We start from the raw sequence: 13,410 nt of genomic DNA on the forward strand, positions 1-13,410 counted from the left end.
CATCTGAGAACAGGATGCTTTCTGTAAACTCAGTGAGACAGAATTACCTCCTGTTATAGTATCTGTTAACATTATAAATTTGTGTTTATCTAAAATTCCAAAGGAGGGGAAATAAGCTAACAGAAAGTCCAAACTACTATCGGTATGTCATAGTGTACCCATAATTGATTTCCCATGAATAAAGGAGCAAGAAAAAATTATTGTTTCGGAAAATATCTTTCAGATACTACATTTGGAAATGAAAGGTATTCAACAGAAAAACAGAAAACACAATGAGAATGTATTAAAACAGATGTCTCTGCTGTGGTAAACAAGGTTGTGATTTGGGGTTTTGGGTTTTGACTTTATTTTCTTCTTCTGTTCACATTTAAATTTAGGACCTACAAAATGCCAAATGACCAACAATGAAATTAAGCCTAATCAGGAAGATACTCATTAAAAAGATGAATTCTGCGTGTAATGTAGAACCTAGTGGCAAATGTGTTTCTGAGAATTACTCAAGATGACCTAAGTTTTAAAATACTGTAAGTGGGATGAATGATTTCACACCAAATAAAAGGTCTCTATTCATTAACTTTCAGAACAGTTACAATGTGTGTCATTTAATCTATATGTACTCATGATTTGCTTGTCATTTGTAATCACTAATGCTCTTTTGACAGTGAACAAGAGACAAATATTCTTGAGTAAGATCCAACTCCTTATATTTCCTAGCTATCAAGAACCATGAGGTTTTTTTAACCTCAGATATTAGTGCGTTGAAATAAGACTCATATGAATTTATATTTATACTATTTTTCACTAAGTCAATGTTATTTTATACTTAGTACTACAATTTAAGAGTAAATTTTCTCACCTTTTTAATTATTATTTCACAGCTTAATGAAAAGCTAGCACATTTTAGATGGTACTTTTTACCTGGAAGGTTTTTAAGGAATAGCAAATATTATAAGGAAGCTTAGTCTACCAACCTCATCATTTGAAGCCTGTCTTCTTTTATATGATATATGTTACAGCACAACAAACTTTTTTTCATATCTAGTAGGAATGTAGATTAAAGGGCTTGCCAGTCAGAGGAGATGACGCCTCAAAGTCAGGGTTGTGTGTGTGTGTGTGTGTGTGTGTGTGTGTGTGTGTGTGTGTGTGTGTGTGTGTGTGTGTTTGCTCATGTATGCAGCTCTTTTTTAAAAAGTTCAAAATTTAATTTAAATTAGAAACAAGCTTGCTTCACAAGTCAAACCCAGATCCCTCTCCCTCCCTGCTCCACTCTCCAAGGAGGGTGAGGCCCTTCATGGGGGATCTCGAAAGTCTGTCATATGATCTGAGGCAGGTCCTAGGCCCTCCCCGATGTGTCCAGGCAGAGACAGCATCCCTCCACATGGAATGGGCTTAATTAATTAAATTAAAACAAATAAACCACGTGGAAATAAAGAGACAGTATTGAATGTTTAAGGGTCTTGCAGAGGACTGCAATTTGGTTCCAGCACCAACATGGTAGTTTGCAGCCACCTAGAACTGCAGATCTATGTGATCTGATGCCCTCTTCTGGCTTCCATGGGTGATATATATATGTTGGTTCACATATACGCATACAAGCAAAATACTCACACACATAAAATAAGGGAAATCTTTTAAATTTTTTAAAAGGAAGCAATTTCTGGTACTCCTTGATCCTTAGTTCATTCCATGTAAAATCTGGTGAGAATTCATGTTTTGTTAGATATTATTTTTCTGCCTAATATGGACCTCATTTTATTAGGTCTTGTGTTACCTTTTCTTTAACTTGTCTTATGCTCACAGAGTAAAATTTAGCTCATTCATCCACAAAAAATTCTAAAATTTCCTATCAAGAATTTATCTAGAAATAAGAAAAGGAAAGGACCTATTATATAAGGTGTATGAATATTAAATTTATGCATCAATTCTAATTTTTCATTGGTTAATATGTGAACTGCATGGACTTTGGTCTAAGAATCTTACATGTGAAATATTTCTAGGGGACTTGATATATAATGAGTGTCAGCTTGCCTACGGGGAAATGGAAGTTAAGCATATATTACACAGAGAATACAGAACAAAACACAATCTCCGATATGTTTAACTCTCAATCAAGCCTGTCTCCAGCAGAAATGTTTTACCTACAAAATCCTACTCTGCTTGGCCTCATGGAAGATGCCATTCCTAGTGATACCCCAAAGGACAGTTAAGTGGGCTTCCAATTATGGAATCATTTAAACTAGCCATGAGACCAAATAACATTCATTTGATGCCAAGGAAACATCAAATGTAAAGCCTAAAATGGGACGGGAGTATTTAGCATTGAGAGTGTCACAGGTCCTCACCAAAGTTAGATAACGACAAATCATAATGGCACTTGGCATTTGGTCAACCAGGAGGAAAAACAGAGGTCTTTTCTTTTCCTTTACATTGGTAGAATAATCAACAGTACTGCTGAAGTTTGTGGATGAAAACGATTTAAGAGGTGCCTAGAATCTGAAGGAAAATGCTTGACAATTGCCATTTCTAAGATAGGAAAGCCAGGTATGGTGGTGCCTGTAATCCCAGCAGTGCAGAGACTCAGACAAGAGGGTTGTAAATTTGAGACTAACCTAAACTACTCAGAAAGAACCTGTCTCCAAAAATAAAATAAAAAAGAAAGCCCCCTGACATATAGAGGGTAAAAAGTTGTCAAAGGGAAGTCAACAGTTAAAATTCCAAATGATGGTATGGGGGACATTGACCTTAAACTCTTCAAAAGAAGAAACCCATACTGTGCTTTCCAGCCATGTAGAGAACAGCCACTGAATAGAGCCTTCTGCCTACTGGTGTGTGGAGACAAAGCTACCCTGCACATGTATAACTTAGAAATTGTGCATCAGGTTTTAAAACCATAGGAATGAGAAAGAAGAGTCTTTGGATGGAGGCAACTGACAGGAAAGCAGAGTTGAGTGGGAATTCTGGAAGCTGACGTCTGCGCTGAGGTACACACTGTGAGACCTTCAACCCTTGAGGGGAGGTAGATACACAAGCTTTGTGTAAGCCTATGCCTCTCTCAGGGCCACTGCCTTATTAGGGAAGGCACTACAGCACTCCCCGTACCACATCCCCGGGAAAGGCCACCCTCTATCCTGAACCAACGTGGAAAAAGAAAAAAAAAAATAATAAGAGGACTTACAAGAGAATTTTAAAACCAAGCTCTGTTTCTTGTGGGTTTGTGCTACCGATTTCTTTAGACATCTAGTGCAGGGAATTCCAAGTCTGGCAATGCATAATGAGCTGAACAAGGAACAGGACAGGGAAATGCCATAGTGGACACGGAAAAGCCCATGAGTCCTCAATCCTTTACAAAGAGCTACAGGCAACTGTGAAAAGATCATCTTCGTCAGGGAAGAGCACACCAGCCGGTTGTCCCGTGCCAAATGATCAGCCCTGAAAACCTACGTACAGGTAGCATTATATAGACTGAGTATATCCATATATATTTATATATTTAGTAATATAGATGTATGTACATATATTCATGTAATAACAATTAATGAAAGAAGTCTTAAAGGAAAGTGGGAGAAATGTGGAATTATAGTATCAATAATTTTTAAGATTGATAAATAATTTTTTAAAACTGCCCTTAAAGTGGAGTCATCTCTGGCCTTTCTGTAGCAAAAAAGTATGTAAATCTCCTGGGGTGGCGGTGTTCACCCCCACATAGAAAACAAAAGAGCAAGCTGAAAACGGGTGCAAGGAGCAACGGAAATGAGGGCGCAGAAGGAAACCCCAGTGTGTTAAAACTTGGAGTGAACCTATTGGTGATTGTGTAATTTGGCCTGGCTATAATGACCAACTACAGGCATCAGGGGCAAAAGTCATGGGCACACACCTTGGTAAAATCTCACCCAATTGTACATTTAGCAAGTGTATTTTATTTTATGTAAAATGTGTCATGCAGGTTGATTTCTAAAAGCAAACAGAAAATAAATGCTGTGTAGTAACAGGTTAGACAAAAACCTCTTGATTCCTTTACATTGTTGCCAAATATTTATATTATGGGGCAACGGGTAGGAACAAACACTGACCTTAGATATTAGTGATTAATACAGACACTGAGCGTTTAAACATAATATTAGGAGAAGAGAAACAGTATGAGCCTCGAGGGACATAAGCAGCAGGTGTGTCCTTCATCTTTCCTCTTTGGCGTGACTTTATACAGTAAGAACAGAAATCATGTAGTAATGTCCTGCCAAGGGGGTCACATAGATGATGCAGAGAGTTTTACTAAAAGTAATTTAAATGCATTAAAATATGTGTCATGTGGACATTTGAAGCTAAGTCTATAGGTCAGCATCATAGGGTTTTTTGTTTGTTTGTTTGTTTGTTTTTTTAAACAATGAGGTAAACTCTCCAAGGGAATCATCCTGACATAGAGTAAACACAATTGTTAGACAAGCTGGAACAAAAGCATGGGCTGAAAAGTCTACGGTAAAAGAAGTCAGAATTAGGGGAAAGTTGAAGTGCCTGGGTACAGCGTGAGTTAAAGAGTAGCATTACTGATGAGGGATCTCAGGACTTCATTCAGTCTCTACCCAGCAGATGAACACCCAAGGTCTAGAGAGGATTCTAATTCATGGCCGACATTAGTTGATTTTTCCACAGCAGTCAAACATTACCATATTCTTTCCTCCAAGACTAATTACATTTTTCACACCAGAGACAAAGGATTTATGTAGTACCTTGAAAAATACCTTTTAAAATGTGCTATTTGGGACAATTATTTCAGTTAAGTTTGGTAATTGAATACTTAAAGTAGTTAGTGTATTTGCATGCTTAATTAACTGTAATTTATTTAAAAGCACTTTAATATCAAGTTACTGTGGGTGCATTTGAAGCTTAAATTACTCTTTTAAGAACTTTTATTTTTATTCTTTTTTGTAGAATGAAGTAAAACTAAACTCATCAAGTGGAACTAAAATTACAAAGTAAATTAAAGTGAATACAGATAAAGTGTTGAGACCAAATGAAAACAGCTCATAAAATACCTGTTCAAGGATTAGAGCCCAAGCAAAAATAGTTTTCAGTAACGAGTAATAGTGGTAGTGTGATAGAAAATGTCAAAACTATGTTAGACTGCCTAGATTTCTTATAATTCTAATAAATTTAATTTGTTCCAATTTAAACTTGGTTAACTGGATTTTAATACCACTTTTGGCTCAAAAATGCATTCATTGTTTTTACCTCAATGCTGTACAATGGGCTAACATTAAATTCTAAGATTCTAACGGACTGTGAAGAATTTTCCTCAAGTTTATTGTTTCAGTTGACTCTTCAGCCATCAATTGCAATGGTATTCATAGCCTCTTGGTTGTTGGCAGCACATGCTTATTGATAAACCCTATGTCGACAGCAAATCAAATGGGGATGTCAGCGGCTGCAATTTGACAAATGAACATATTCATTCATCGTACAAGGTTAAGATATGGGAAAAGTAAAAGCATAATTTCCTTTCTGTTTATAAACAACCCTACAATGATGTATCATACACACAGTTAGTGAGTTTTCCACATGCAGACACTTAGTATCTCTGAGGCATGGTTCCTTTTCCAGTTCCTCCTGCCAGTGTCTTATGTGCTGTTCTCTGCTAAATGACATATAGCTAGCTACCAAAAGGCTCATGAACCACCACAACCATAGATGCCAGGAAATAATCCAATTGAGGGCTGAAATCAATCAAGCAGAAACTAGGAAAACAATACAAAAATCAATGTAACAAAGAATTAGTTATTTGAGAAAATCAACAAGATAGACAAACCTTTATCCAAACTTATCAAACAGCAGAGTGTGAACATGCAAATTAACAAAATCAGAAATGAAAAGGGGGACATAACAACAGACACTGAGGAAATCAAGAGAATCATCAGGTCATACTTTAAAAACCTGTGCTCCATAAAATCCAAAAATATAAAGGAAATGCACAACTTTCTGGATAGATATCACTTGCCAAAATTAAATTGAAAGCAGATAAGCAATTTAAAGAGACTTATAATCCATAAGGGAATAGAAACAGTCATCAAAAGTCTCCCAACCAACAAAAGCTCAAATCCAGATGGCCTCAGTGCAGAATTCCACAAAATAGAAGCAGAAGGATCTTTGCCAAACTCTTTTTGTAAGGCTTCAATAACCTTAATACCCAAGCCACACAAAGACACAACTAAGAAAGAGAACTTCAGACCAATATCCCTCATGAACATTGATGCAAAAATACTCAATAGAATACTGGGAAATTGGATCCAAGAACACATCAGAAAACTTATCCAACTTATCCAGGGATGCAGGGATGGTTCAACATACAAAACTCCATCAACAAACACCATATAAACAAACCGAGAAATAAAAATCACATGATCATCTTACTAGATGCCAAAAAAGCCTTTGACAAAATTCAACACCACTTCATGATAAATGTCTTGGAGAGATCCGGGAAAACAGGAACATACCTAAACATAATAAAAGCTCTATACAGTAAACCAACAGCCAACATCAAACTAAATGGAGAGAAACTCAAGGCAATTCCTCTAAAATCAGGAGCAAGACAAGGCTACAAAGCTGTGGACTCTCTCCATACCTCTTTAATATTGTACTTGAAGTTCTAGCCAGAGCAATAAGACAGCAAAAGGAGATCAAGGGGATACAAACTGGAAAGGAAGAGGACAAACATTCACTATTTGCAGATGATATGATAGTTTACATAAGTGATCCAAAAAGCTCTACCAGGGAACTTCTACAGCTGATAAATACGTTCAGCAAAGTGGCAGGATACAAGATCAACTCAAGAAACTCAGTAGCCCTACTATATACAGATGATAAAAGGGCTGAGGAAGAAATCAAGGAAACATCACCCTTTACAATTGCCACAAACAACATAAAACACCTTGGGTTAATGCTAACCAAACAAGTGAAAGACCTGTATTGAAAGAACTTTGAATCTTAAAGCAAGAAATAAAAGAAGCCCTCAGAAAATGGAAAGATTTCCCATGCTCTTGGATAGGTAGCATCAACATAGTAAAAATGGCAATCCTGCCAAAAGCAATCTACAGATTCAGTGAAATCCCCATTAAAATCCCAGCACAATTCTTCACAGACCTTTAAAGAACACTTCTCAACTTTATATGGTAAAACAAAAGACCCAGAATGGCCAAAACAACCCTGTTCAACAAAGGAATATCTGGAGACATATTCCTGACTTCAAACTGTTTCATAGAGCTACAGTCCTGAAAACAGCTTGGTATTGGCACAAAAATAGACAGGTAGACCAATGGAATTCAATTGAAAACCCTGATATTAAACCACACACATGTGAATACTTAGTTTTTGACAAAGAAGCTAAAATTATACAATGGAAAAAAGAAAGCATCTTAAACAAATGGTGCTAGCATAGCTGGATACTGTCACGTAGAAGACTGCAGATAGATCCATGTCTATTGCCATACACAAAACTTAAACTGAAATGGGTCAAAGACCTCAGCATAAATCTAGTCACATTGAGCCTCTTAGAAGAGAAAGTTGGGGGCACCCTTGAACAAATTGGTACAGGAGACAGCTTCCTGGATGTAACAACAGGAGCACAGACACTGAGATCGACAATTAATAAATGGGACCTCCTGAAACTGAGAAGCTTCTACAAGGCAAAGGACACAGTCAGCAAGGTAAAAAAGCAGCGCACAGAATGGGAAAAGATATTCATTAACCCCACATCTGACAAAGGGCTGATCTCCAGAATTTACAAAGAACTCAAGAAGCAAGTCTCCAAAACACCAAAGGACCCAATTAAAAAGTGGTCTACAGAACTAAATATAGAATTCTCAGTAGAGGAGTCTAAAATGACTGAGAGACACTTAAGAAAGTACGCAATATCCCTAGCCATCAGGGAAATGCAAATCAAAACAACTCTGAGATACCATCTTACTCCAGTCAGAATGACTAAAATCAAAAACACCAAAGACAGTTTATGCTGGAGAGGATATGGAGAAAGTGGAACACTCCTCCACTGCTGGTGGGAGTGCCAACTCATACAGCCACTTTGGAAAGCAGTATGGCAGTTCCTCAGGAAAATGGGAATCAGTCTACCATGAGACTCAGCAATTCTGCTCTTAGGCATATACCCAAATATGCACATTCATACAGCAAGGACGTCTGTTCCACTGTGTTTATAGCAGCATTATTTGTAATAGCCAGAACCTGGAAGCAACCTAGATGCCCCTCAACTGAAGAGTGGATATAGAAAATGTGGTACACTTATACAATGGAGTACTACTCAGTGGAAAAAAAACAATGGAATCTTGAAATTTGTAGGCAAATGGATGTCACTAGAAGAAACCAACTCACTCATATATGGATTTTATACACAGATTAGGAGAGTGCCAGCCTACAATCCCACTGCCAGAGACTCTGCGAAACAGGAAGGGCCCTAAATGCATGGTACCCCAGAGAAAGTGGAATGAGGCAAGATCTCCTGACCAGATTGAGAGCAAGGTGGGGAGGGGAGAGGGAGCCAGGCTAAATAGAGGGGGATAAGAGGAGGGGAGAGGAGAACATGGGGGAGCAGGAAGATTGAGTTGGAGGAAGAATAGAGGAGAGAAGGATAAGAGATGCCATAATAGATGGAGTCATTTTAGGTTTGAGGAGAGATCTGGCACTAATGAGATTTCCAGAGATCTACAAGGATGACACCAACTGGCAAACTAAGCAATAGCGAAGAGAATATCTTAAATGCCCCTCCCTGATAATGAGTTTGACAACTTATATGCCATCCTAGAACCTCCATCCAGTTGACAGAAGAAAGCAGAGGAAGACACCCACAACTAAACACTGAACTGAACTTCTGGAACCCAGTGACAGAGAGGGATGAGTGATGAGCAAAGGGGTCAAGACTGGGCTGGTGAAACCAGAGAAACAGTTGAGCTGAACAAGGGAGAGATATTGTACCCCAGACTCAGCATGGGACTGATCCAGACCCCTTGAATGTGAGTGTCAGTGAGCAGGCCTAGGCAATCTATGGGGGTTGGGGTAGAAAATCAGTATATATCCCTGGCACACAAATGGACTTTGCGTGCCCATTCCACAATGAGGGATGCTCTCTCAACTTGAACACTTTGGGGAGGGCCTAGGCCCTGCCCTGAACGAAATGCTGGACTCTGGAGATCCCCCCATGGAGTGAGGATTGGGTGGGGACCTGGGCGGGCTTGTGGAAGGTTAGGCAAGGAGGAGAGGGAGCTTGGAATGACACGTGAAACAGCCTGTTTCTAATTTAAATATAAAATTAAAAAATAAAGTAAAAAGGGCTCATGAGCATGTGCAAATAACACTATGTTAGAATCCTCCACTGACTGCATATTTCCAAATGAAAACAAAATCCTTCATGTGAAATCCAGTATCCTTAATGTGGGTGTATGCTCATTTTTTCAGAGTTACCTGATGTGAGTCCTATTTCTATGAGCCAATTCTCTAGCATTCCATACTGCCGGTTTCCCTGAAATTTATACTCAGTGCTCTGCTTGCCTGAAAGTCCCTGCCATTTCCATACTGCATATTCTACTTTGGTTAGGCTTGGCCATTTATTCAGGTAAGAACCCCAGCTACCACACAGATGATTAACAGATCCTATCCTGTGACCAGTTGCTTAAAGCTTTCCCCATCTTTAAAATTAAAACCAACATTTTTGGTATCCATGTCCCCTGTGCCTACTTAAAGTTTTATCTGTATCTGATCTATAAATTACATTTTCTAATTGAATAATTACTTCATGATTTTGTACAAGATAAAACCCTCCTCAAACACAAAACCGTTAATGCAAACTTCTGAAATGATTAAACTTAAATCATCATTGTTTCTCAAATTTGAAAATTCCAAATTTATGTCTGAGTAATGAAATCAAGTTAGAGAAATAAAATAAAAATGTAAAAATTGAATGAAGAACATATTTTTATAACAGAAATTTGCAAGGAAAATGACATAACCCTGAAATCATTTCTGATAGCTCCAAGAATTACTATTAAATTCATATATACCCTTCATTAACCAGGGTGTTTTATCACTTTATTGTATAATGCAACTATACCAATATGAATATATTTAAAATATGGTTTAATTAAAAATAGCCACCTGTGATAAGCAAGTGGAGAGCCATCTTGTGATTTTTAATGTAAGGAACAGTGGGAAATGTGATTCCACATTAACTGTTCTGCTAACTGTTATGCTGGTGACTGTGTCTGAGCTCCATAGTTCCAGGAAGGAAGTTTGATTTCCCAGAAATCTTAGCTATCAACTTGGAGAACTAGGTAAAATTTAGTGAGAATGTATTACATGTTTCATGTTGTCCTAAGCATTTACAGATGCATTTATCCCTCATGACTCTCTGCAGAGAAAGGGCAATTATTATCTTTACTTTTGATCTGAGGAAACTTAGGACACTAAGGGGTAACTGCTAATTCATATGACTACAGTGAAATTATTCACCCTTCCTGTCTCCGAGTTCTATTTTCTTTTTTCAATCTCTGCAGATTTATTGTTGAACAAATTAATTTTCATTGGTTAGTTAAAGCTAACCAAATGCAACAGATAAATCTGCCCGTTACACACATAGCTTCATACCATCCATGTATTCAATCAGTCTAAAAACAAAGAATCCACATGACTTCCAACATATTAGTGACCAGCCAGTGAAGTTGAGGCCGACCAGTATTCAAGTTGCAATACCATCAGACAACTTTGTTGAAAAAGCCTAAAATGGACAAGGACAGACTCCTGTGCTACTTGTTTTTACACCAAGGCTAAGAAATATAGTAAAAAGTTTCTCCAAAAAACTCGAAAATGACTGTTACTGTCCTTATGTTTAGTAAACTTAAAGTCTGAATAAGAATCTATACCATTCTAAGGGCTACCAGATACTATTGAAAACAAAGAAACAAAAAAAAAAAAAGAAAAAACAAAAACAAAAGCTACATGAAATGCTTCTAAATATGTAAGGTTTACAAAACTGCTTTATCTCATTAACATTTTTCTTAACATCTCTTTATACCAGATTGGCAAAATACCACAACGTTGTCAAACTGCAAAATCTAGTTCAGATATTAACAGGTTTTTGCACAAGGTAAGGAGTTCTATTCAAAGGAACAGAGTATTGGGGCTGAATAATTTTGCAAAGCTGGTTTACAAAGTTTTGTTCCAAATTCAGACAATTCTTCAAACATGCATTTTTGGTATTAAATTGGCTGTTTGAAAGAAAAAAAAAGTACATTGAGCAAAAATCACCCCAACATAATAGTCTGAAAAAAACACACAGCTACTAAAATCTGAGTCTCCAGAAATCAGTATCTTTCTACTTAATAACATTTATGCTAAGTTCCTGCCATGCATCCATTTACAGGCTAAATCAATGGTCCCTCTAGCTTGACAATTTGAAATTGTTAGCTCGAATTCTAGCTAACATCAATTCTCAATTAGTTAGGGATCTGTCATGATGCACTCATGCTATTAATAGGAATCAAGGTCATTTAACCCAAAGACACAAGGGTGAAATGGAGTTTTCAAAGTCCTTTAAGATCCCGGCCAGTGTTATGTATAGAACAGTTAATGGTGTTTAATACTTAACCAGCACCATTAAACTTTGAATACAGACATATATATATATATATATACATATATATATATATATATACACATATATATGAATATTCAATACCATTTTGACACCTGGTGTTACCAAATTGAAAAGAATTAATACTGAACACAAATAAAAAATCTAGTTAGAAACATTTTATTTAAATGTGCCAAATAAAAACCCACGTTTTCAGACCATGAGATGTTAACACATTCAACAAAAACATATTTAACTGCTATGAATTTTGCAGAGCAATATAACAACCCAGATCCGTTTTGATCTGATGGTCGATGATCCTTCCTTTCACATTTTACAGACATAACAAATACCTTAAAATAATGTAAACAAAACTTCCCCCTAAAGGGTGAATTTGAGAATTTCAGTCCATTCTTTCAGGACTTGCACTTCACCGTGGACTTCCTGAAGGGAACGACTTCTTTTAGGAGATGTAGATGTGGATTTGGATCGGCTGCTTCTTGGCGGTGAAATAGACCTGGATCTTGATCTCGACCCGGAATGTGATTGGAAATACCTCGATCTTTTCATAAAACCAGACCCTACATATTCTGAGTGAAGCTGATCTTGACCTATGAAGAGACACAGATCTTGATCTTCGAGCGGATGCTGATCTTGACCTCCTTCCCCAACTCCTGCTTTGTGAGCGAGAGTACTGCCTTCCCCTGGATCGGGAATATGATCTAAATCGTGACCTGCTTCTTCTTCGACGGCTATAGCGATGACGCTCAGAAGCATAATGTCCCTTTTCATCACACTCACAGCATCTGTTATTAGGATCAAAGGGACATCGGGCAGGTGGCCTATCAAAACAAGATCTCTGAGGCATGCCTGTCGATAATTCAACTCTCACTTGAGAACCACAAGTCACCTTCCCATCCAATCCTCGAACTACATCTTCTGCATCTCTAGGGTCTTCGAATTCCACGAAGGCAAATCCTGGAGGATTTCTGGCAATCCATACAGTCCTTAAGGATCCATAGTATCTGAAAGCCTTTTCTGACGTGCCTTTACCAGTACCAGTTCCCAGGTTACCAACACATACCTTGCTTTCTCCTCCGTACTGCTCATAACGTGGCATGATGGCCGGCGGGTGTACTGTGCTCTACCTCACCATGCTCGCAGCTCCAGTAGCACAGACATGGCCACATGTCCTCGCTCGTCAACACTCCCGGCGGCACTCTCCAAGTTCTATTTTCAGTTACCTCTTCTAAAAGGGTAAAGTACTTCCATGCTCAGGTTGGACCATACAATGTGCGTCAGCCAACAGATCAAGAAACGATATGACAGTAAGTATGCAGTCTGACAGTAAGTATGCAGTCTCTTCCATCTCCGTGCAAAGAACAACAGAGCGCTGCTTCCCTGAAAGAATAGTGACTCACAGGCAGAACAGCGTCGGTGGCTCAGGCCTGATGGTCCAGCTGCACCTAAACCTGAGATATATGAGGTAATAATGTCTGTCTTTCAGATCCCAAGAGATCCTGCCATTATACATTGCAAAGCAACACTAAGAACCTCACCCACTGAAGTATTCAGATTGTGACTGGAGAGTGAGACCTCTACACATTGTTAGGTAGTATTGTGCTGTATTGTTTCTGTCTTTGTAGTTGTTTATACAAGAGATTCCATGGGACACAGAAGTCATAACTTTTAATTATTCAAAAAGAACATACCTTCATAAGGTTTTACTAGGTGGCAAAGATTCTACAGGAGAACTTACTGAGCTACATTTATTACAAGTATATTTT

At 37.9% G+C, this 13,410-nt stretch overlaps 1 pseudogene; it reads right to left on the reverse strand.

The window, feature by feature from the left end:
• Positions 1–12,026: 12,026 nt before the first annotated feature.
• Positions 12,027–12,743, reverse strand: LOC101824885 (annotated as a pseudogene).
• Positions 12,744–13,410: the final 667 nt, after the last annotated feature.

The sequence above is a fragment of the Mesocricetus auratus genome, unplaced genomic scaffold (genome assembly GCF_017639785.1).
Source record: "Mesocricetus auratus isolate SY011 unplaced genomic scaffold, BCM_Maur_2.0 Super-Scaffold_15014, whole genome shotgun sequence".
In the NCBI taxonomy this organism is placed as follows: Eukaryota; Metazoa; Chordata; class Mammalia; order Rodentia; family Cricetidae; genus Mesocricetus; species Mesocricetus auratus.